This window comes from Gracilinanus agilis, chromosome 5, assembly GCF_016433145.1.
Source record: "Gracilinanus agilis isolate LMUSP501 chromosome 5, AgileGrace, whole genome shotgun sequence".
Classification (NCBI taxonomy): domain Eukaryota; kingdom Metazoa; phylum Chordata; class Mammalia; order Didelphimorphia; family Didelphidae; genus Gracilinanus; species Gracilinanus agilis.
The window spans coordinates 279,422,433-279,447,471 of record NC_058134.1 but is presented as its reverse complement, the minus strand read 5'-3'; positions in this window follow the sequence as shown (position 1 = coordinate 279,447,471).

Sequence of the window (25,039 nt, the reverse complement as noted above, 5' to 3'; positions counted from 1 at the left end):
TCTAGAATGGTTGGATCAGTTCACAACTACACCAGCAATGCATTAATGTCCCAATTTTGCCACATCCCCTCCAGCATTCATTACTCTCCCCTTCTTTCATTTTAGCCAATCTGCTAGGTGTGAGGTGATACCTCAGAGTTGTTTTGATTTGCATTTCTCTAATGATTAGAGATTTAGAACACTTTCTCATGTGCTTATTGATTCTAATCTAATAATCAGAGAAATGCAAATCAAAACAACTCTGAGGTATCACCTCACACCTAGCAGATTGGCTAAAATGAAAGAAGGGGAGAGTAATGAATGCTGGAGGGGATGTGGCAAAATTGGGACATTAATGCATTGCTGGTGGAGCTGTGAACTGATCCAGCCATTCTGGCTGGCAATATGGAATCACGCTCAAAGGGCTATAAAAGAATGCCTGCCCTTTGATCCAGCCATACCATTGCTGGGTTTGTACCCCAAAGAGATCATAGATAAACAGACTTATACGAAAATATTCATAGCTGCGCTTTTTGTGGTGGCAACAAATTGGAAAAGGAGGGTATGTCCTTCAATTGGGGAATGGCTGAACAAACTGTGGTATATGCGGGTGATGGAATACTATTGTGCTAAAAGGAATAATAAACTGGAGAAGTTCCAGGCGAACTGGAGAGACCTCCGGGAACTGATGCAGAGCGAAAGGAGCAGAGCCAGAAGAACTCTATACACAGAGACTGACATTCTGTGGTAAAATCGAATGTAATGGACCTCTGAACCAGCAGCAATGCAATGACCCAGGACAATTCTGAGGGATTTATGGTAAAGATGCTACCCACATTCAGAGGAGGGACTGCAGGAGAGGAAACATATAGGAAAAACAACTGCATGAACGCATGGGTCGGGGTGGACATGATTGAGGGTGTAGACTCGAAACTACCACACCAATGCAACTACCAACAATTTGGAAATTGGTCTTGATCAAGGACACATGACAAAACTAGTGGAAATGCGCATGGGTAGGGGGGGTGCGGGGGGGGGGGTTGAAGGGGAAAGGAGGAGCATGAATCATGTAACCATGTTAAAAATGAATATTAATAAATGTAAAAAAAAATCTCCAAAAGCATGTCCTGTAGTGGAGATAAGCTAGAAGTCTTCCTAAAAAGCGCAGATGTGAAGCAAAAATGCCCATCATCACCTCTATGATACAATGTTGAACTAGAAATGTTAGTTATAGGAATAGAAGAAAAATAAATTGAAGGAATTTGAAAAGGCATTGAAGAAACAAAGTTATCATTCTTCATAGATCATAAGATATGCTTAAAAATTTAGTGAATCAACTAAAACCTAGTTGAAATAATTAATAACTTTAGTAAAGTTATAAGATATAAAATGAACCATATAAGTCATCAACATTTCTATATATTTCCAACAAAGTCAAGCAGCAAGAGATTGAAAAGGAAATTCCATTTAAGTTAATAACAGATAATACAAAATATTTGGGATTTTACTTGCCAAAACAAACCTAAGAACTGTATGAACTTAATTACAAATTACTTTTCACACCAAATACAGTTCTAAACAACTGGAAAAAAATTGATTGCTCATGAGTAGACTGAGCAAATATAATAAAATGATAATTTTATTTAAATAAATCTACTTATTCAGCACCATACCAATCAAACTGCTCTAAAATTACTTTATAGAACTAGGAGAAATTATAACAAAATTCATCTAGAAGAACAAATAATCAAGAAAATCTAGAGAATAAATGAAAATAAAATGAAGGAAAGTAGCCTAAGAGTACCAGATCTAAAGCTGTAATATAAAGCAGTAATCATCAAAGCAATCTCGTACTGGTTAAGAAATAGAATGGTGAATCAGTATAATAGATGAGGTCCACAAAACCTAATAATAAGTGGCCACAGGAATATAGTGTATGATAAATCAAAAGATCCAACCTTTTGAAACTAGAATTCACTATTTGACAGAAACTCTTGGGAAAATTGGAAAATGGTGTGACAGACTGTCCAAACAACATCTCACACTGTATACCAAAATAAGGTCTACAAAGGTATATAATCTAAATATAAAGAATGATAACAAAATTAGAGTAGCATAGAATACTCTACTTTTCTTTGTTTTTTTTTACTTCAATAACAAACATCCACATAAGTTCTCTAAAGTCATACAATTCACATTGTCTTCCTCCCTTCTTCCCTTCCCTGCTCCCAGAGCTGACAAGCAATTCAATGTAGGCTACACATGCACCATCACAAAAACATAAATACTCTACTTTTCATATCTGTGGATAAGGGAAGAATTTAAGACCAAAGCTTTATGAAATGTAAAATGGATAATTTTTATTATATTAAATTAAAAAGATTTCATACAAACAAAACAAATGTAACTAAGATTAGAAGGGAAAAAAAGAAAGCTGGAAAAAATTTTATAGCAAGTGTTTTTGATAAATGACTAATTTCTCAAATATATAGAAAACTAAGCCAAATATTTTTAATGTCATTTTTCAATTTATAAAAGGTCAAAAGTTATGGCAGGCAGTTTTCTGTAGAGAAATCAATGCCATCTATAGTCAAACAAAAATAATGTTATAAATAATTCTTGATTAGAGGAATGCAAATTAAAACAATCCTGAGATACCACCTCACACCTATCATATTGGATAATATGAGAAAAAAAATTATAAATGTTGAAGGGTATGTGGGAAAATTGGGACATTATTACACTATTGGTGGAGTTGCAATCTGATGCTGTCATTTTGGAGAGCAATTTGGAACTATGTTCAAAGGACACTAAAACTGTGTATAACCTTTGTTCCATCCATACCATTACTAATTGCATATCACAGAGAGATTAAAAAAAGAAAAATGACCTCTTTGTACAAAAATATTTATCAAGGCTCTTTTTTTGTGATAGCAAATAGTTGGTAATTGAAGGGTTGTCCATCAATAGAGAATAGGCTGGATAAGTTGTGATATATGATAATTATGGTATATTATTGTGCTATAAGAAATGATCAACAGGATGATTTCAGAAAAAATGTGGGATGACTTAAATGAACCAATGCAAAGTGAAGTAAGCAAAACCAGAAAAACATTATATATCTTGACAGTAATATTTCTTGATAAACAACTACTAATCACCTAGTTTTTCTGAGAAATATAGTAATACAAGACAATCCAGAGACTCATGATGAAAAATATCATTTGGCCTCCAAGAAAGAACTGAAGTCCAAATGAAGACTGAAATATATTTATTTCTTTTTCTTTCTTCTTTTTATTGAAAAACTTTAAAAATGATATGGATTGTGTATATATTTTGGAATATGAAATATGAAAAAATGTTTACATGATTACACATGTAAAATCTTTATCATATTGGGAGCAGAGAAGGGAGGGTCAGAAGAAGGCAGAGAATTTGGCATTCAAAACTTTTAAAAATAAATGTTAAAATTATTTTTACATGTAATGGGGAAAATAAAATATTTTATAAAAGAAAATAAAAATGGGATTACAAAGAGTCACAACATGACTGAAAAAATGACTGAATAAAATTATATATATGCAAGACTGTGCTAAGCACATAAATAATATAAACCTCTTCACTGAGTATAGTGGACAAATGAAGAGGATGTAAAGAGGTACCCCCTAAAACCATTTGTAATTTATGATGTGAAAAATAGTAGTGGCTATTTATTATAATTTAATATTTCAAACTATATTATTTACAAAGATCTTCCTCAAGAAACCAACCCTTGTAAGTTATGTAATTGTAATAGTTCATATATCTATGCTTTGATGGATTGATGAACGCATAGCACTGCCTTCAATGGTACGGATCATAATACATCCATAGCATCTCATCTTGTATACATGTTGTCCATGTCTTCCCACAAATCTTCCACTCACTCAACATGACATTGCATATCGAGTGATAAAGTACATATGCTATTCAGTGGTTATTTTTCATTTTACTTCTTGATTGATTATATTCCTTCTCTGGTAATATATCTGACTGATGTCATCATTTTACTCTGCTTCCTCTACAGAAATCTCCCTTGGAAATAGACTGTGACCTACTTATGCCCACTATCCATTTCTCCGTTGTTTTGGATGACCCACAACTTTAATTCTTAATTCATTTTATTTTGTTTCATTTGAAATCATGCAAGAATATTGTTGTTATCCAGGTAAGAAAATGCAAGTATATGAAGAGTGTTTATGGTTCAGACTATGATTTACAGTTGCTTTTTATGAGAATACTGATTTAATTGTTAAAAGATAGACCTTTGTTTTAGTGAGAAGCTAAAGACCATTCAAAACACTAAGGAATGTCCCAAAGGCAATCTAGCTTGCCCTCCCATTCAATTTTATGTCATTGTCATTGTCTAGACAATAAGTCTCAATATATTTAGTGATGGACAGGTTCAACTGCATATTTTATCTATATAATATATATTCTTCATATACTATTTTTTTAACTGATAGAACTAAAATCATTTATGTGCTTATAGATTTTTTAGGGATTCTAAAGTTCTACACAAAAAGCATGCTGTTATTTATAAACAAGGGACATCTGGACAATTTCATTCTTTATGGGTAATTCTCCTCTTTTACCCCTCATTTAGATTTTGAGTTGGTTATGTCTAAATATATTTCCAACATATTTTGGAAAAACACTTGACAATTAGGTCTCCTTTGATAGTTATAATCAACGCATTATTAAACAAAGTTATCTATTGTAATAACATTGAAGAAATATTTGGTTTTGATGCATGTTTGGAAGACATCTTATTAGCCTTTAAAATGCTGTTCATCACTGATGAATTAAATGCTTCATTTTGAAGTCAACGTATAATAAACACCATGGCATTTTATTTTCCATACACCTTTAAATCATTCATGAGACTTTGAAAATATGGTAAAGAGGAAATATTAGCAAATTAAGTAAAAGTTAGTAAAAAAAATTAGTAAAATTAGTTAAGTTCCACCTCTCTCCTTTCTCAATACATATTTCAATCATTATGTAGATGATTTTATAGAGAAAATAGTCATATGGGTTGGTAGTTATTTTATTTTGTTACTTTTTATTTAGTTTTTTTATTATTTATTTTATTTAGTTACTTTTTTTTCCTTTTGGTAATATAAATTTGGTCATTGACACTTTTGGTAATTGAAAGTTCCCCTTTATCCAAGTATTCATTAATCAAATACTCTCTTTGAGATATCTTGAAAATCAGTACCTCAAGTCATTAAAATTGTATTAATTACAGCATGTTTTCTCCAATTGTATATGCTTGTTCAGTTTAATGTTGCTCTTTCCTTTTTTAAACTTCCATTTCTCCTTACATAGATACTATAATATTAGAGTCCAAATGTGGGACATTGATCAAAGAAATCATTTGATATGGACCTTTAACAAATCATTCCAATTTTTATTAGTTTATTGTTCTCTTACACATTTTCTGTTAAATGTACTCAGAATTATCCAGGTTAGTTGTATCTCTCATTATGCTTTCTCTGAACTTATGTTTCCCTGTCCTGCTTCTTGCTGATTTATGAGGCAGCACTGGTGACACTATTGCATAAATTTCCTTTGTAAGATTTTTTAAACAAGTATATATTCTTAAAGTGGTATTACTTTCAACATTTGACATTGATTTTGTGTTTCCTATCTTGTTTCATGAAATTTCTTTATGAAACAAAAAAATTCTATAGTGATATCTAATCTTTTGCTATCCATTACCCATTTCTCATCATAAAGTTTATTTGTTTTGATTATGAGATGCCTGAATTATATGCCACATCTTCTCACTTTTATTTTTTCTTTTAAATTGTCATTGATTTTGATCTTCGCTCCAAGAAGTCAGTAAAATGACTATTTACAGACTATTCAGAAATAATTCTCATAGCAACATTTTTCTGATTGTCAAAATTATATGAATTTTACCTTTGTGAAGTTACTTCATTTATTTTGACACAATTTCCAATACTTTTGGACTCTCCTCTTGGAAAAAACATTCTTGATATGTAATTATGAGGTTTTGTTCTGTTCTATTATTTTTTGGTCTTTATCAATACTTTCTACTAAATCATTTTTTCTAACATATTTTTTATTATCTCTCCTAAAGTATTCCATACTGAAATCATTAGATTGTAAACTCCTTTAAAATAGAAAACATCGTTCCCTCTTTTTGCACCTGAAGCACTTAGCACCATGCAAAACAGACAGATGTTTAAGAAATATTTATTAATATAGAGACATGTTTACTTAACTTGCCAAGCATTAAATTTCACTTAATCTGAAAGATTTTACTTTGAAAGAATTTCCTTCATTAGGAGGTACAATATTTATCAGTCACAGACAATTTATATTTTGGGCATCAATACTATGGTTGAAATACATAATGTACTATAAGATTAATATGTGTCTAAATTGAAAAAAATTTTGTCTTGAAACTGTTGATTTATAATATCATTCAGTAACAAGAAAAAATGCATGTCATCAACCAATCAACCACCATTTATAAAGCTACTAGTATGTGCCAACCAACATACTAGGCAGGATACATATAAAGACAAAAATGAATTCATCTCTCCTTTAATGACCTTACCTCCTATTAAAGAAAGCAATGCATAAACACATACACACATAACATCTACAAAATAAATGAAAGGTTGGTTTGGGGTTTTTTTTTTTCTTTTGGCACTAATGGCTGGAGGATAAGGGAAGAAGATTTCATGAGGAAGGTAGAAGCTTGTCTGAAATTTGAAAGAAACAAAGTTTCCTAAGAGATAGAAATGAGAAGTTAATGCATTCCATATCCAGGAGATAGTGCAAAGGAACAGAGAAGGGAATTAGAGGGTTGTTAATAAAGGATTACAAAAAGGCCAGTCTGACTAGACCTCAGAGTAAAGGAAGGGATGTAATTTATAACAAGATTGGAAAAATACAATGGAGTCAATTTGGGAAGGGAATTAAAGGTCAAATAGGGATTATTATTTGATCATGAAAGCAATAAGGAGCCATTGGATTTTATTGAGTAAAAAAAAAGTGGCATGATCAAACCTACTTGTTTATGGACTGATTTGCTCTAAAAAGAAGATGATCTGATTATACACTTATAGATATAGAGCTCTATAGTTAGCTCTACAAATAGAGTTGATTCAGTAAGACTATGATATCAAAAACAAGGTATTTTTGGTCTGTCAAAATATAATCAGTTTCATTTTTTGGTAATATTGTTTGATGTTCATCACATCCAGCATCCTCTGCTTCTTTTCTCAAAGAAGGTATTCATGGTATATGCCATGAGACTCCACTTTAATTTCAAAGTCTTCAATCTCTTTCATTCCTTATTCCTGATCTATATAATGTAATCTTTACTTTTTTCCAGTCCTATACTATGCTTAGTTTTACACTGAAGTCACCAAGTATCAAGACCTACATTGAATTAACTTAGAGGCTTTTAATGAATCTTTTTTTTAGGATTTCTCTGCCTCCCTATTATCCATAAGAGATGTTGGTGTGTAAAATATTATTGTTTTGTGACATAATTTTGAAATCACTGAAGGAGGAAGCTGTATGATTCAGTAGATTGAGACCCATGCCTAGAGACAGGAGGACCTGGGTTCAAATCTGGCCTCAGACACTTCCTAGTTCTGTGACATGGGACAAGTCACTGAACCCCTATCACATGGCCCTTATCACTCTTCTGCCTTAGAACCACACAGTATTGATTCTGAGATTGAAGGTAAGGACTTTTTAAAAATTAATTACCGCTTTCTCTGAATTATGAAATGACTGGATGATATCTTTAAATTATCATTTCATTCACAATAGACCATTTCTGTCAAATATTTCATTTGTTTCTCCAATGTGAACTTGTTGAATACCCCTACGTTTAGTTGTAATTTCCCTTTTTTAATTTTTGTTTTTAGTTTAAAAATATCAAGGTTAATATAACTCTGTTTTAATATGGTGAAAAGTCTTAAGTATATGTCATGAGAGGATCAACTGTAAAAATGGAGGATATGTAACTTAAAGGAGTGAGGACTCAGGAAGACATAAGAGCAATTAAATACTTGAAGGTATATCATGTGGAATATGAATGAGATTTATTTCTATTTGGCCCCAGAGGACATCAAGAAGACTAATGGCTCAAAGTTGAAAAGAAGAAAATTTAGTCTTGATTTGAGGAGAGCCTATCAAACCATTAAAACTAGCCCAAGGGAGAACAGACTACCTTTATGACTCGTAAGTTGAATTTCCCCTCTTTGAATGGGGAATTTTAGCAGAAACTAAATAACCATTTTTAAAATGTTTTGGACTATGTATTCAAACTCTTAGATTCTATGGTTCATGTCCAGTCAAGTCCTCTTAAAATTCCTTTAAGGCTTATCTCAACCACCTATGTAGATTTTTTCCTCTGATGCTGCCAATTTCTTGTATTCTTCATTATTAATTTATACTTATTTCATATATATGTGTGTATATATATATATATATATTATATATGGATGTGATAAAAACCAAAGACCTATTGGAGCAGGAGTTAGAGGAGGAATAAATTTTTATTAATTGTTGGACAATATGCTAAGCACTTTACAAATATCTCATTTGATCTGCAAAATAACTTTGTGAGTTAGATTCTATTAAAATCTTAATTTTAACAGTTGAGGAAACTGAGACAAAGAGATCAAACGACGTGCCTAGAACCACACAGCAAGTAAGTAGCTGAGGAGGAATTTGAATTTAGCTATTCATGTTTCTATACCCAACATTCTATATACTATGCCATCTTACTGCCTAGTGCCTATTTTTAAATTAAATTTTATCTTTATTTTATTCCAACAACAAATTTATACCTATCTTTTCCAAAGTTACATGATTTCTATTTTTCCCCTCCCTTCTTTCCTCCTATCTCCTAGAGTTGACAAGCAATTCAACTGGGTTATATATGTATTATAACCAAAAACATATTTTTATATTATTCATTTTTGAGAGCGTAATCTTATAAAACCAAACTCAAACAAGTGATAACTAAAATGTTTTCAATTGAATTTCTATTCCAACAGTTCTTTCTCTAGAGGTGGATAGCATTATTTTTCATAAGTCCCTCAGAATTGTTCTTTTTTTTCTCAGAATTGTTCTTGATCATTGTATTGCTATTAGTAGCAAAGTCTATTATATTTAATCATCCCACAATATTTCAGTTCCCCTAGTTCTTATTTCAATCTGGATCAGTTCATGTAGGTCTTTTCAGTTCTTTCTGAAATTATACTGTTTATCATTCTTTATAGTACTAAAGTTTTCCATCACCATCATATGTCACATTTTGTTCAGCCATTCCCCAATTAAGAGACATCTCTTTAGTTCCCAATTCTTTGCCACCACAAAAAAGAAAACCTATAAATATTTTTGAACAAACAGGTTCTATCCCAATTTTTTATCTCTTTGTTATTTCTGAGTCAAAAGGTACATATTCTTTTAAAGCCCTTTGGGCATAATTACAAATTGCCTTCCAGAATGGATGGATCATTTCACAACTCTACCAGAAATTCATTAGTGTCTCAATTTTGCCACATCCTCTCCAACATTTATTATTTTCCTTTATTGTCATATTGGTCTATCTACTAGATGTAAGGTTGCACCTCAGAATTGTTTTCATTTGCATTTCTAAAATCAGGAGGGAGTTAAAACATTTGTTTGATGTCTTAATTTGAAAACTGCCAAGTCATATCCTTTGACCATTTATAAACTTAAGAATGACTTAGATTCTTATAAGTTTTACTTAGTTCTTTGTATATTTGAGAAATTAGACCTTTATCAGAGAAATTTGTAATAACAATTTTCCCCAATTTGTTGTTTACCTTCTAATCTTGGTTGCATTGGTTTTCTTTGTACAAAACCTTTGTAATTTAACAATCAAAATTATTGATTTTACATCTTGTTCTATATCTCTTGTTAGGTCATACATTCTTCCCTTCTCCATAGATCTCACAGGTAAGGTATTCTACATTCCCCTAATTTATTATAATATCACTCTTTTTGTTTAAATCATATATGCATTTTGACCTTATCTTGCTTATAGGGTGTGAGATATTGATCTAAACCTAATTTTTCCCAGCAGTTTTTGTCAAATAGTGAGTTCTTATCCCATAAGCTGAGATCTTTGGGTCTACCAAACACTACATTGCTGAGGTCACTTACCCCTATTCTATTCCTTTGATCCATCCTTCTGACTCTTCACCAGTACCAAATTGTTTTGAAGATTACTGCTTTATAGTACAGTTTACAATCTAGTACTACTAGGCCACCATTCATTCCATTTTTTTCATTAGTTCGCTTGATATTCTTGACCTTCTCTTCTTCCAGATGAATTTTGTTATTATGCTTTTTCTAGTTTTCCTGGTTCCTTTTAAACACAGTAGGCATGAAATAAATTCTTGTTACAGAAAATTAATGTAACTAGATATCATAATATCATCATTTCAGAAAATGATTCCTCTTCAGAAATATCATATTCCTCTCAAAAGATTTTATTTCCACTAAAAGTTTTTGAATATAATGTATTATAAACTGTCTTCCTATTAGATTTGGCAAGTTGTCTAACATAGTATATATTGTGTTTCCCAATAGATATCCATAATTCATTAGAACACATAAAACCTTAATGTTTTTTCATCACACTGTATACTATTATATCTTTTGGATTATATTATTCCTTATTCCTGTGAGAAATATATTTAGCTTTCAGAAAATATGTCCATTTCAACAGTAAAACATGACTATTTTAATTTATGTAGAACTATTTTCATTTATGTAAAATGCTTACAAAGCATTCTACATATATTCCCTCTTTGGATCCTCACAAGTATCTTTGAGATAATGTATGATTGTTAACACATTTTGTATCTAATGTACATTCAGCACCTCTAAATTCTGAGGACAAAAGTAAGTAGAGAAAAGTTGCTCTCAAGATTCAGATCTCTTTAGAACCCTATGAGCAACAGCAATGAAAATTGTTAGCCTAACTTTTTGAATCCTACCTATGATCCTAGCAAGAAATGAATGGGAAAAGGATGAATCATTATCTCCCTATCTTACCATATTTCAATTTCCTTTATCAGAAGCTGCTTACTTTTTCTGCATTTTGGGTCCCTTTGTAAGACTATGGAGCTCATTTCAAAATCATGTCATCTTGAGGCTTTTGTCTGTATTAGCAATAAACAATTGTAATATGAAGTTATTTTAATTTTGAAATTAATATTTTGAAATTAATAATTTTCAAAATTTATGTTAAATGAATAGAGACTGAAACTGCCCCAAAAAGAAAAATACTATCTTTTTAATTTTTAATGATATATTTATTTGTAAAACAAATTTAATCTAAACTGTGGAACAGAATAACTTTTGCTATTACTCAAAAGTTGTTGGCTGCTGTATATCATTATTACTCTTGAGATCTTTCTATTATTTCAAAATTGTGAGCTATATTAAGTTAAAATTAGTAAGGGGTTTGGAGTTTCTGCATTTCCCACATGGTTTTCTTGTAGCCTGAAGTAATTTGCATGTACACATTCAGGGCTTTGATTCAGTCATTCTAATATCAATTTAGAAATTGTTCTATTTCTATCTTATCTATGCCAACAGCTAGAGACAACAGTATTGTTAAAGTAGCTGTGCCTTGGCAGAATTCCAAAGGTCCCTAATGCAAAGGTAATAGCATTTGGTTGAATTCAGGTTACACATAGAGAAAGTAAGTTCTTAGTCTTATATAAATCAGACTAAGTGTCTCCTAATTCATATATGCTCATTAATGGTACCTCACAGTCATATTTATCTAGGATCACTATTATGAGACATTGAGTGCACTAGTACAGATTGTCTCCAGCTTCCCAATCTCAATGTGTTTATTTTATATCTAACAACAAAACAAAGTTAGAAGAAATTATCCATATTTCTGTAAAAATTAGGACAGACTGAAAGAAATCTATGGACATTAAAAAAACCATCAAGGACAAAAAATAACTCACAGCTCAAGTATCAGACTTCTTTGAGGGAACATAGTATCAGGAAAAGGGCATTGGCCAAAAAACCTGAAACAGGTTCAGTGCCTCACTGTATCACTTACTAGATATGTAACCTTTACAAGTCATTTAATCTCTGTAACCCTCAGTATATGTAAAATATACTGATATTAATCACTATGCATTCAAGAAAAGTTCAATATGATCACTATGCATTCAAGAAAAGTTCAATATGATCAATCAATTAAAAAAGCACTTAAGAGTTTATACTATGTGTTACACACTGTGCTATGAACTGAGGATATGAAAACAAAAGTAATACATTCCTTTTTGTTAAGTACCTTATAGTCTAATGAGGAACACACATAAGCCTATACACATATAAATTTGTGTGCGTGTTTTTAATGAATGCATGCTATTTGGGGTAAGTGGTAAATTCACTACTAGTATCTGAATGGATAAAAAAATCTTCATGTATTAGATGACTTTTAAACTGATCCATGTAAAATATCAGGCATTCTAAGAGATGGAGGTGAAATGAAAATTGATTCCAGGATTGGAATACAATAAACATAATTCATGGGGTGTTCTGTGTGGGAAAATCAAGTAGGTCACTGTGGTTAGATTATAGAGTGTGAGATGGGAAGTAATGTGCCTGAAGATTTGAAAGGTAGGAGAAAGGAGATTATTAAAAATATTTATAAGCCAAATAAAAAAGATGATACATGATCTTATAGACAATTTGGAGTCACTAGAGATAATTGATAATAACAGTCTGATCTGCACTTTTAGGAAAATCAGTTTAGAAACTAAATGGAGAATATATTTGAGTGAAGTGATTCTGGAAGCACAAAGTAAAAATAGGAGTCTATTTTATTAGTTTAGATGAAGAACAACTAGGGTCTAAACTAGGATAGTGACAATGTACATGCAGAGAAGAGGATAGATTTTCTGGAGTAGGATGGAATTCATCAGCATTTTGGATACATAAAGTAATGAATCAACAACAATGCTGAGGTTGTGAGCCTTGATGTTTGAAAAATGATGCTTCCTTCAATGGAAATAAGAAAATTTGGAGTGGGAGATAGGGAAGTGAAAATGTAGTTTGCTGAAAGATTAGTAGTATCCTCACCAATTTTAGAGAACCTGGAAATACTGGTAGTTTTGGAGGAAAAAATAATGAGTTCTAATTTGGACATTTTGTTTAAGGGACTTCTGTTTGGAGATGTCCAATAAGCGATATAAAACCAGAACTTAAATAATGGATTTTGACCAGATACATAGATATGGCAGTCAGCTTCAATGGACATGGTAACTGAACTCCTGAATCCTAAAAAAGACACCCAGAGAAAAGGTAGAAAGAGATGGGAGACCAAGAATAAATCCTGGAGAATAGCCACAGATAATGAACATGACACAGATAATGAGCCAACAAGGGAGTCAGAGAAGAGGCTGGACAATAAGAAATACAAAGACAGGGCAGTGATGGGAAAATTCAGAGAGGAAAAAATACCCAGGAAATGATGATAGCCAGTAGTGCCAAATTCTGAAGAAAGAGGTCAAATGGGATGGAGACTGGGAAATTCTGTGATTATTAGATTACTGGTATCTTGAGAAAGCAGTTACAGCAGAGTGAGTGGATTGGAACTAAGATTATAAGGTTTAAGGAAATAAGATGGAAGAGGAAGGAGAGTATGAAAAAGGGGAGAGAAGGAAGGACAAAGTCTTTTCAATGAGTTTGGCTGAGAAATGAAGATGAGATATAAGTGGTAGGATCTAGGGTTGAGATACATATTTTGTTTTGTCCTGCTCCCTGGCAGTCTGGTTAAAGTTATAGTTTTCTTCTTAGAATAATTAATTCATAAAATAAAGTATATAGAATTGCAAAAGAAATCCACTATTTTGAACTGCAATTCTCTCTATATGCATGTATCTATACATATCCATATATAAATACGTATATCCATGTAAATAAATATATGTAAAGTATATGATACCATATTAAAAAGCCCAGATCTAGGGAGAGTTCAATTTTTTTAACAATAGGGGAAAGTATGATAGGTTTGAAGATTATGGAGAAGAAACTAATATTTAAGGAAATTCCAATAGTTGAAAGAGTTGATGATGGTAGAGATAATCTGCTGTAGAAAGGAAGAGAGACTGGGATCAAGTTACTTGTAAGCAAGTTGACTTGGCAAAGAAAAGATCCATGCTTTCATCAGAGGCAGGGGTAAAGGAGAAAAATAGTAGAGAATCATATCAAAAGTTTTGGAGATAGAGAAGAGGTTGCAAGGTGAAGAAGAGATGAGAAGAAACTTTTCATCAAATAGCTTCAATTTTTACACTAAATCATGAGGCAAAGACCTTATCTGAAAGATAACTGATTTTAGAGATTTGGAGAAAGGAAAGAAGAAAAGGCCTGAAATAGACTAATCTAAACTTTTAATGAACTTAAAACAATTTTGTATTTCATTCCTCCTACATAGCTGACTTATTCGATTACTTATAAAATGTAGTCCCATCAGTCCTATATCAGGGAGCAATCCTTTCTCTTTGTTTTCATGTCTTCTTTCCCCACAATATTTGCACATATGCCAAAGGAAAATGAAATTTGATAAATAGCACCTTATCAGAATCACTGAAACAACAATAAGTTGTTTATTAAAATACATATGAAAATTTTTAAAATAAATATTAAAATCTAATAAATAGACCTTGATGACCTGATCATGAAAATAATGGCAAGGATGATGTTTATTATAGGAATGAGAATAACTATCATTTTTACATTACAAAGGAGTTACTTTCCCTTCATTATCTCATTTAATTCACTCAACTGTCTTATGACACATGTAATGAAGTGTTATATTATCTTTCAGTAAGAGGGACCTGAACCTCAGAATGGTTGAATAACTTACCACAGGGTACACAACTAACAAATGGTAAAATCAGAATTTAAATCTATTGTTTGTGATCTTTACTATTTCCCTACACCTCCCCCCTCAATTTTCTCTTTAATTTATGTTTATTTCTGTAAAATGAAAAATAATTCTCTTTTTTCCCCTATAAATTGAATTGTAGGAAATTTCCACTTGAAAAAAAACTCACAAAATTAGAGGATGATTAAGGAGATTAAGAAGCCATCAAAGTAGGAGCCCTGCTGTCAGGAAGGAGTGAAGCTAAACGTATCATATGTAGAAATTATCTTTTTGGTAATATTTAGCTGAGAGTTATTTCATAATAAGCACTTGGTTCAGAAAAAAATGACATGAGGATGAATCACTATACTATTATTCTTTTATTTTTAATATTCTGTAGATTATCATGTAAATGGATAAAATAGGAGGTTTTTAAAAATTAAATGACTGTATTTGGATTTAAGCTCAACTTCTGTAAATTCTCTATAAGCATCTTGGGTACAACTACAGTATCAGACAAGACACAACTCATCCTGTTCCCACATAATTTTCAGTTTTTACCCAAGGTCTTCTTATGTTGGAATATTTTCTTTCATGTAGTTTGGGGATTATGAGTATTCAGTATGTCAATATCTATAAAAACATTGCTCATAAATTTTTATGGATCAATTTTATGCCTGGGCAAATTTGGGCAACAGTTCTGTCTATAATGATGCTCTAGTTCTTGTATAGTTTACTTGACAAATTCTCAAGGATATTTTTGTGATTTTATATGTTGTAGAGGGATTTGTCATTTGTTAGTTTATAAAAGATTGTGAGTTTCTTGTGTATAATTCTATTCAACAGATAATGGCTTTCTAAGTATTTGGTGGATGCTAAAAATTTCCAACCTGAAGTGCTCTGTTGTAAAGAATCAACCACTTCATTGTACAATCTCCATCATCCGAGAAGTTTTGGCTCCTTAAGGAAGACTTTTTTTATAACTTCTGGTGGCAAATTACCTCATCTTGAGTCACTATCATATATACCTCTCCATTTCAATAATTTGATCTTTATGATATTACTATTTGTTGAGTGTTTCTTTGTCATCATTTTATTTTCTGAGTTTACATGGTTGTTACTCATGTATAACCTTTTGATTTCACTTTTGGATCTTTGCTGTTTATAGGTTCTGTTCAGAAAAAAAATCACTTTTGGTTGTAATTTAAATGTCTAACAGTGTGTAACTATTGTCAGCCTTTACTCCTGCCTTGTGAAGGGAGGTCTATTATAAGAATATTTCTATCAATTTTGACCTATTTAACCTGTGCTCTGAGAATATCTATCAATTACCCCATTTTTGACAAGTGAAAATTATGTTTTCATATTGAACTCTGAATTTCATTAACATCACTTGGATTGTAAACTTAATTTGGACACTGAGAACCATTATTGCATAGTTTTACTTGTCAAAGTATATGTAAGACAGATATCATAATGACAAAATGTGTTTTATTCATTAAACTTTGACCATGATTATTATCCTTCTTCATCATCATCATCCTCATAATCCCTCGACCTTTTATTTCATTTGTTTTGAGAAGTGAGTTTTGGAAAATACTTAACATTAGTATTTCTTTTAAAGTTTTATGGTTAGTATATCTTGCCTAGAGAAGAGCAAGCATTTTAAAATATTTTAGGTGGAGTAATTTAGAATGATATCAAGTGCTTAAAATTTATTTTGATTTGGTTTCTTTCATGGAAGCCATGCTGACTTCTAAGTGGAAGACAAAATTATGGGTTTAAGAATAGTCATAATCAAAATGGGCTAAAATTTTGTTTGAAAAGTACTTCACTTTCTATCAGTTGTGCCCAACACATAATAAGTGTTTTATAAATGATTTATCAAATAATTACTGGGTTTGGGGGATGACTTGTTGGGAGAAAGAAAAGAATTGTTTTAAGAAATTTTGTAGAAGTAAAAAAAGGATTCAATAAAATTCATTTTATTTTTATTTTTTCAGCTGTGTTCATATTTTAAGTACTAGCTCCTTTAACGTGTTAGTCACATTTTTTAAAGATGACTAATATGCAGGCTTGGCTTCAAAATGTATCAGTTTCCCTATTTGCAAGGCGCCCACAATCTACCATAGCAGTGCCTGAGAATGTCCTCCTGGTTGCTCTTATGTTAATTTTTCAATTATCCTATACTCTTTATCCTATACACCTTATCCTCAACAAAGATATTGGAGTACTCTGGCTTGGTGCACTTCTGGAGACCTCTTATTTCTCTATAATACTTTTCCACAAATCAATAAGCACGTTTTGTTATTCCTCACATACATACAAATCAATCAAACCCCATGACTCAATGCTTCTTAAACTTGCCTCTCTGTACCTCTGCTAACTCGTTCATTTCCTATTTTTACAATGTTTTCTTACTATGTCATTTCTATCTTGTAAAATTCTTTCCATCCATCCAGGCTTATCTTGACTTCATCTCACTTCATGCTTCTTACTTGTGTGAACTTGGACAAGTCACTTAACCAAAATGGCATCAGATTATTCACCAGCAAGACGAAGAGTTGGGCTAGATTCTCCTGAGATCCCTTCTAATATTTAGATAGATAGAAACATACATGGATATGTATATGTACATATACACATAAATGTATGTATATATGTACTTATTTTCCCAAAATTACACATACAAACAGTTTTTAACATTTATAGTTTTGAATTTTGGATTCCAAAATCTTTCCATCCTTTCCTGCTCCCCTCTCCTTCCCTGAAACAGGTAAGCAATCTGATAGATTTTACATGTGAAATCATGTAAAACATTTTCCATATTAATTATTTTGTGGAAGAGATTTCAAACAAAAAATAAGAAAGAAAGTGAAATATCATATAATTTGTTCTGTATTCAGATTCCATCAATTCTTTCTTGGGAGATGCATGGAATTTTTATCATGAATTTTTGGGATTGCCTTGTATCACAGTATTACTGAGAACAGCTAGAGGAAAAAGTTCATTTTAAAAACAGTGACTACCCTTTGATGTGGTAATGCTATTACCGAGTCTGTATCCCAAAGAGATTACAAAAAAGGGGAAAGGACATACTTTTACAATTTTTTTATAGATGCTCTTTTTGTGGTGGCAAAGAATTGGAAATTGAGGGAATGACCACCAAATAGGGAATGACTGAATAAATTGTGGTATATGTTGGTAATGGAATAATAATGTGCTATAAGAAATGATAAAACTGGATGATTTCAGAAAAAGCTGGAAAGATCTACATGAACTGATGCAGAGCCAAATAAGCATAACTGGGAGAAGACTGTACAAAATAGCAGCAATATTGGATGATTAGTATCTGTGAAAACCTGGCTACTCTCAGCCATATAATGATCTGGGACAATTTGGAAAGACTTGGGATGGGGAATGCTATCCATTTCTAGAGAAAGAACTGTTGGAGTGACATCAGTGTATCTTTGGTTTTATTTGGGAGTTTTGGTTTTCTAAGAATATGCTCTTACTACAATGATCAATAGAGGGTATATTTCTCATGACAATGAAAAATAATAATTAAAATTAAAAAGTGACATTTTCCCTGTCTTTTTCCTTCCTTCATTCCTTCCTTCTTTCCTTCCTTGATTTTCTACTTATCTATTTGTCTGTCTGCTTTTCTGTCCATATGTTTTTTAATTGTTCTAGACATTACTATAATTATGGTATGTTTTAAATAAAGAAAAGTTTTCCACATGGAAACCAAAAAGTTAAAGAATATTATTATACTATGTTTTATATATTTATAGAACATAGAAAAAACATACACACACATAGAGTGAGTCATAGGCTTTGTAATAATTAATAAAAGCAGTATAAATATTATGATGTTTTAGGGTAATTTGTTCAATAACCAATAAATTGATATATAAAAAGTTATTTTGGTGCTCCTAAAACACATTTATTCCTCATCCCCATGTTGTTTATTTGTAAATGATATAAGTTGTCAATATCTTGTTTAAATGCATTGATCTGTATTTGAAGTAACTACCATTGTTCTGATATTTTAGCAATATTATATATTTATATCTATATACATATATATGAAGTCCTTTAGATTAAGAAAATACAATCAGGTTCACATTTGAGAAGTTGATAAAGTGGTTTGCTAGAAACTCATGCACAACCATGAAGCATTGAGCTAATAATTATGTATATCACCTGGACCTACAACTTTTCAATTGAGTGGAGAAGCTAGAGTTTCAATCACTCCACTTGATGTAGTTGACTATTCTCATTTATAAAGGGTACATAAACCTTCTGTATTTCTTGATTCAACTTGCATTTTTATTCTTACATTTCTTGAAATTAGATGATTTTTCACCTTCTTTCTCTTTTTAAACCATTGAGATAGTTATTTTTATTTACATTGAATTATTTTATTCTTTATAATGCTTTGATTTCTTGTCAGCTTAATATTTTGACATTTTCATTGAATTGTTCCTGAGGGCAACATAAAATTTCTACTTTTTTGTTTGTTTTCTTCATTCTTTCTACATTCAGGATTACTTTCCCTAAATTTATGTAATTAGATTTGAACTAGGTCCTTGATGCAGCAAAGCAATCCTTTTATACCTTCCCAATCGATTTCCACATATGGTATTAGAGTTTTCTTCTTTCCAAAAATCGACTCTTCTAACTAGACTTTATTTCTTATTTTACTGAGAAATAGTCATTCACTATTAGTTCTCTCTTCCCTTCTTATCTTCACCTTCAACTCCTAGATATCACCCCTTGCTTCTCTTCTCTTCTCCAAGTCTTTGACAATTCGATAGCCATTTTTCAACTTAACAAAGTCAGCCCCTCTCCTTGAACCCTTGATCCTTTACCCTTTGACTTTTTCCAGCATTTAAAAATCTTAATCATTCTTTTGCTCTAATATTCAACCTCTTTTTATCCCAACTGCCTTCAAAAATAAACTAAACAAAAATTTTCACTAGCTCCTACCATCTGTTCAAGCTTTCATCCTATATTACTCCTCTCTCAAATTCCTAAAAAATATTTTATGCTTGTTGCCTCCACTTCCTTTTCTCTCATTCTCTCCACACTTACTACAATCTGCACCCGATCTCATCACTCCACCAAAACTGCTCTTAAAGTTGTTAATAATCTCCAATTTTCTAAAACTGATAGTCTTCTACCAGTTATTGTCCTTATTGACCTCTTTGTTTCACTGACATTATTGACCATACTGCTTCTATGTTATCTATTATCTTGGAGTTTCATGACACTATTGCCTTTCTTAATTGTTCCACTACTCTATAGCCTACTTTGTTCGTTCATAATCTATGTCATGTTCACATAATTGTGAGTGGCCCCCAATGCTTTTCTTCTCTCTTTCTGAACTCCTTATCTAGTTGACCTAATTGGCCCCCAGGGACTTTAGGATAATTTATTTATATGTGTATCATTCACAGACCTAAAAATCCAGCCCAAATCTCTCCTCAGATTTCAATCATTGTTCTGGCAACATTTTGTCTCATATTCTCTCTCATGAGCCATTTTATATTATACATCTTTGTATTTCTTGAATGTACATTCTATTTCTGAAATTGCTATAGCTCCTGGTTGTAGAAATCTTTTTTAGCTAACTAGCTAGCTAGCTAGTGATAGACAAATAGATAGATAGATAGATAGATAGATAGATAGATAGATAGAGCATTTATGAAGAACTCATGTGCCAGACATCATGCTAACTATTGAGAATGAAATATAAGAAAAATCAAAACAGTACCTACCTGAAAATACCTTAAATTACAAATGAGGGAAGATCATGCTTGCTTTAAAAAAAGAAGTGGGAAATGAGAGATTAGTACCTATGCAAGGACAAGGTGGAAAAGTCTAGAGAGTCAAAAGTAAAGAGTTCTAAGGAAGAAACTTTCCAATCAGAAAAAGCACCTTCAGAGTGACAATACTGTTGGCATGGCTGTGGAAAAATCCAGAAAGTCAAGAATATTGCTGAGAGAAAAGTGGGGATGGATGACTTATACCTCTTCTTGAAATAGGATTCTGGGGAGGAAATCACCAGAGGAAGTAAATAGAAAAATAGAAGCTTGTCAATTTACTTTGAGATGCCTCTCTTCATTTAAAAATTCAATTCAGTAAATGTGGGGTATTTGCTTTGTACAGGAATACAAAGATTAACAGAACACAGACCTTCTAACAGAGCTTACAATTTAAAGGGCTAGGGGGGTAGCAAATAATGTTAATTCAAGGGAAAGCCAGTTAAGTGCAAAGGAGAAATCCAGTCAACATGCATTAAGGAACACATGACTTCTTTCATCTGAAAGATGGTGGTCAGAGGAGGTTTCAGAGAAAGTGACATCTGAGTTGAGATGTCTTAAAAGCTGTCTTAAAAGAAGAAAAATGCCTTTAACAGATTTGTGAGTGTAAGGTAGACTGAGGGAAAATAGCGTACTATGATTAGGAGGTAATATTAGCTAAGCCTAATAGATGGAAGAGGAAAGGAATGGAGAGTAACTCATTTTGACTACAGTGTGGTCCATATGCATATAATTTGTACACAATAAAGATTGACTAATAGATTAAAAACAGAACATGAAAAAAATGAATATTAGGAGTTAATACTTTTCCCCTAGACAATGAGATTATACTTTCTACTGAAGATTCAGAGTGTAGATGTGATATATTCCTAGAGGTGTAATAGTGAATCAGATAGAGCAGTGGTGGAATGAAAGGACAGGAGATCCTGGAGGAAGGAAGAATAGTTAGGAGGCTAAAATAATAGGCTATGTGGGTAGGGATTAGGTTCTCAATGAAGACTTGGAAGAAATGTATTATTTGTTCACTTTTCTTTAGATCACATTAGATGCATTCATACCTTTTTGAATTTCTCAGTAATTCTGAATGCATTAACTGAGACCAGTTGGATACCAATCACTATTTATTCATGTTGAAGCTTCAGAAATGGTTCTTTTTTTGCCAGGATGTGTTATGTTTCAACATGATGTAATGAAATGTGATGTTCCAGAATTCTAAACCAATATACTGCGTACAGCTTTGATTACTGAAGTCTATTTGGATACTAAGTCTAATATTTCATCTAAAATGCAAATGGTGGTTGAAGTGCCAGCGATTAGTTAATTTGACCAAATGGCAAAATCATATCTGGATACAATATTTATTTCCATTCCACTTTTAGTATTATTTGTGGATCAGCATACAAAAAAAGGGTTCTTAAGCTTTTTGTGTTATTTCCTAGAATGCTTTGATAAAGCCTATGAACCCTTTCTCAGAATATTTTAAATGCATAAAAAATACATAAGATTATAAGGAAAACTAATTGTCCTGAAATATCATTATTAAAATATTAATTTAAGAAAACAAACACAGAGACCCAAGGTTAATAATTCCTGTTACAGAGAGTGATGTAAGGTAAAGATTTTAGAAATTATTTAACACTTTAGCCATGCATTCTCTTTTTAAAATATCTAGATAGTTTCCTATCATGGTGGGTGATCACTTCAGCTTTCATAATCCCAAAAGATCATCAAAATTATTTGCTATCCCCTTTTCACTTTTTTTGGAAATAACACAGGCCAAGGTTCTTGCAGATCCCTGATAGGACAAAAAAGTTTCAGAGAGCTTTAGATTACATTAAAAATATGAATACCAGAGCAATGTGCAGGAAACACCTGCTCTCACACCTGTCTTGATAGCCATTCATCAGGTAATTTGGCATCCCATATATAAACAACAAACTACAAATCTGTAAAATGTTTTTCATTGGATATATTTGGAAGCTCTGAATCATTAATAGAGAACTATAGCTAAGACATGATAGTGTTCATCTTTAATTCCAGCTTTGGGAGACAATAGGGCTAGAATAATATCTTTTTAGCTTAAGTGTTCTGAGCTTCAATAAAGCAAAGGAGATTGGGCATCCAAACTAATTTTAGCACTAATATGGTAAATGTCCAGGATTGTGAATGGGAAGCACAAAGAAGTTGCCTAAAGAGAAGCAAACTGATTTAGGTTAGCAAATGTAGCAAGTCAAAAATTTTGTGCTGATTAGAGTGGGACCATGTCTTTGAATAGCCCATGTACTTCTAGCCTGACAGGGAAAGGGAATCTAAAAAGAAAATAACAATATTAATGCTTTTTGTTACTGAGAGTCAGTTGAAAGCACAAGAGGTAGTGTGGTGTAATGCAGAAGTGTGAAACCTGAGGCCAATGATTGTGAGTGCCCTCATGTCTGAACCAGATTAAAATATAGTTAGGAAATACTTAACAAAATAAATAAAAATACAACAAAAGATAGAAAATGTGAACATGGGGGTTTTGTAAGTCAATATGCAAACTACAGAGTTTTTATGAACAGTTTAGTGGCTCCAGTTTCTATTTGATTTTGGTACCAGTTGTATAGTGGATTGAGGATTGATCTCAGAATCAGAAAGATGCTGGGATGTTTAAGCCCTGCTTCTGACACATACTGACTGTGAGGTTTTGGAAAAGTTAATTAATTTCTCAGTGTTCCCAGGTTGTCAATAAAAGTTTCCATGAAATTTAAAACCCAGTGGAATTGTGTGCTGGCTATAGGAAGAGGACTGAAGATGGAGAGAGAAAGAACATGAATCATGTAACCATGGGAAAATATTCAAAATTAATTAAATAAATAAAATAAAAAAAAATAAAAGCATAACCTCCCCCCCAAAAAAAGTTTCCATGAAAGCAATGATCTGCTTTGGTAAATATTTCTCCACTAGGAGCTCCCTATCTTAAAGACATATCATGAGTTCACTTCCAAAAAACTAACAGTACATCAAAAGCCACTATAAAGTTATAACATTGTTAAAACAAGTAATTTTTAAAAAATCATTATTTCCACATACTTGAACACACAGTTATTCCCTTCCTCTTCTGTATGTACCTCAATACAAAAACAAATTTAGGATAACACTAGACAGGGAATCCTTCCATTAATTGAGATGGTGAGAGGGAATGAGGGAATGGATGTTGGGAGCTAAGATGGCAGAATAAAGGATGTTTTATTCCCCTGATCCCTCAACATACACACACAAAGAAAATAAGTCCCCTCAAAACAAAAGGAAGCAGGAGGAATATAACTCATTGGGATTAGAAGAGATAGCAGCCTAGGCAGCTTCACATTTGCGGCAACCAGCAGAACATGGACCATTCCAACATGCTATGACTCTACCACAGGCAATGAAGCTGCTGAATGGGAAGAAGCCCAGTCCAAGTTACTTGATAGAAGTATAAAAGGCAGAGAGGGCAGGTTGGGGGGATGGCTCAGCCTGAGCCATTTGACAGGGGCAGTGAAGACAGAGCACCTGAGGCATCAAAGCAGCAGAATGGGGAACAAACCCAAACTAAGTCACTCTGCAAGGGTGGCAAAGATAGAGATGACAGGAAACCTACTCTTTCCTACAAGGCAGCAGAGCACCTAAGGCAGCAAGGCGGGGGACCATCTGAGTTGCAGGAATCTATATATTCTTATATGACAGCAGAGTACCTAAGGAAGAAGAGCCCCCTGCAGAAGACTAGCCCAGTCCTGGCCACCTGACAGGGTCAGAGAAACAGCAGGGCAGAGACCAGTCCAGCCCACAAAACAACAGGAGAACTGATAACATAAGGTGCTAAATCTATATGGACAAAAGAGCTACAAACCTCCCCAGAGCAAGCCAGCAAGGACACCCCTTCACAGATCATATCATTCCTCCATACAAATACCTTTGTTCTATTATCAACAATTCTGAACTCCCTTTATCCAATCACACTCTGATCATCCCCCTATGTTCATTCTTTGTTCCTTTGTTCTGTAAGATTAAAAATTGTTCCATAAGATTAAAAATTAATATCCAATACCCCAAGTATTGTATTTTATAAGATTTATTAATAATCACTTGAAGTAGAGGAAAGTGATAACCTGAGTAAAGAGCAGTTTCCTGGTCCATGAAAGCAGAGAGAAAGAAAGACAGAGAGAGAGAGAGGAGAGAGAGAGAGAGGGAGAGAGGGAGAGAGAGAAAGAGAGAGAGAGAGAGAGAGAGAGAGAGAGAGAGAGAGAGA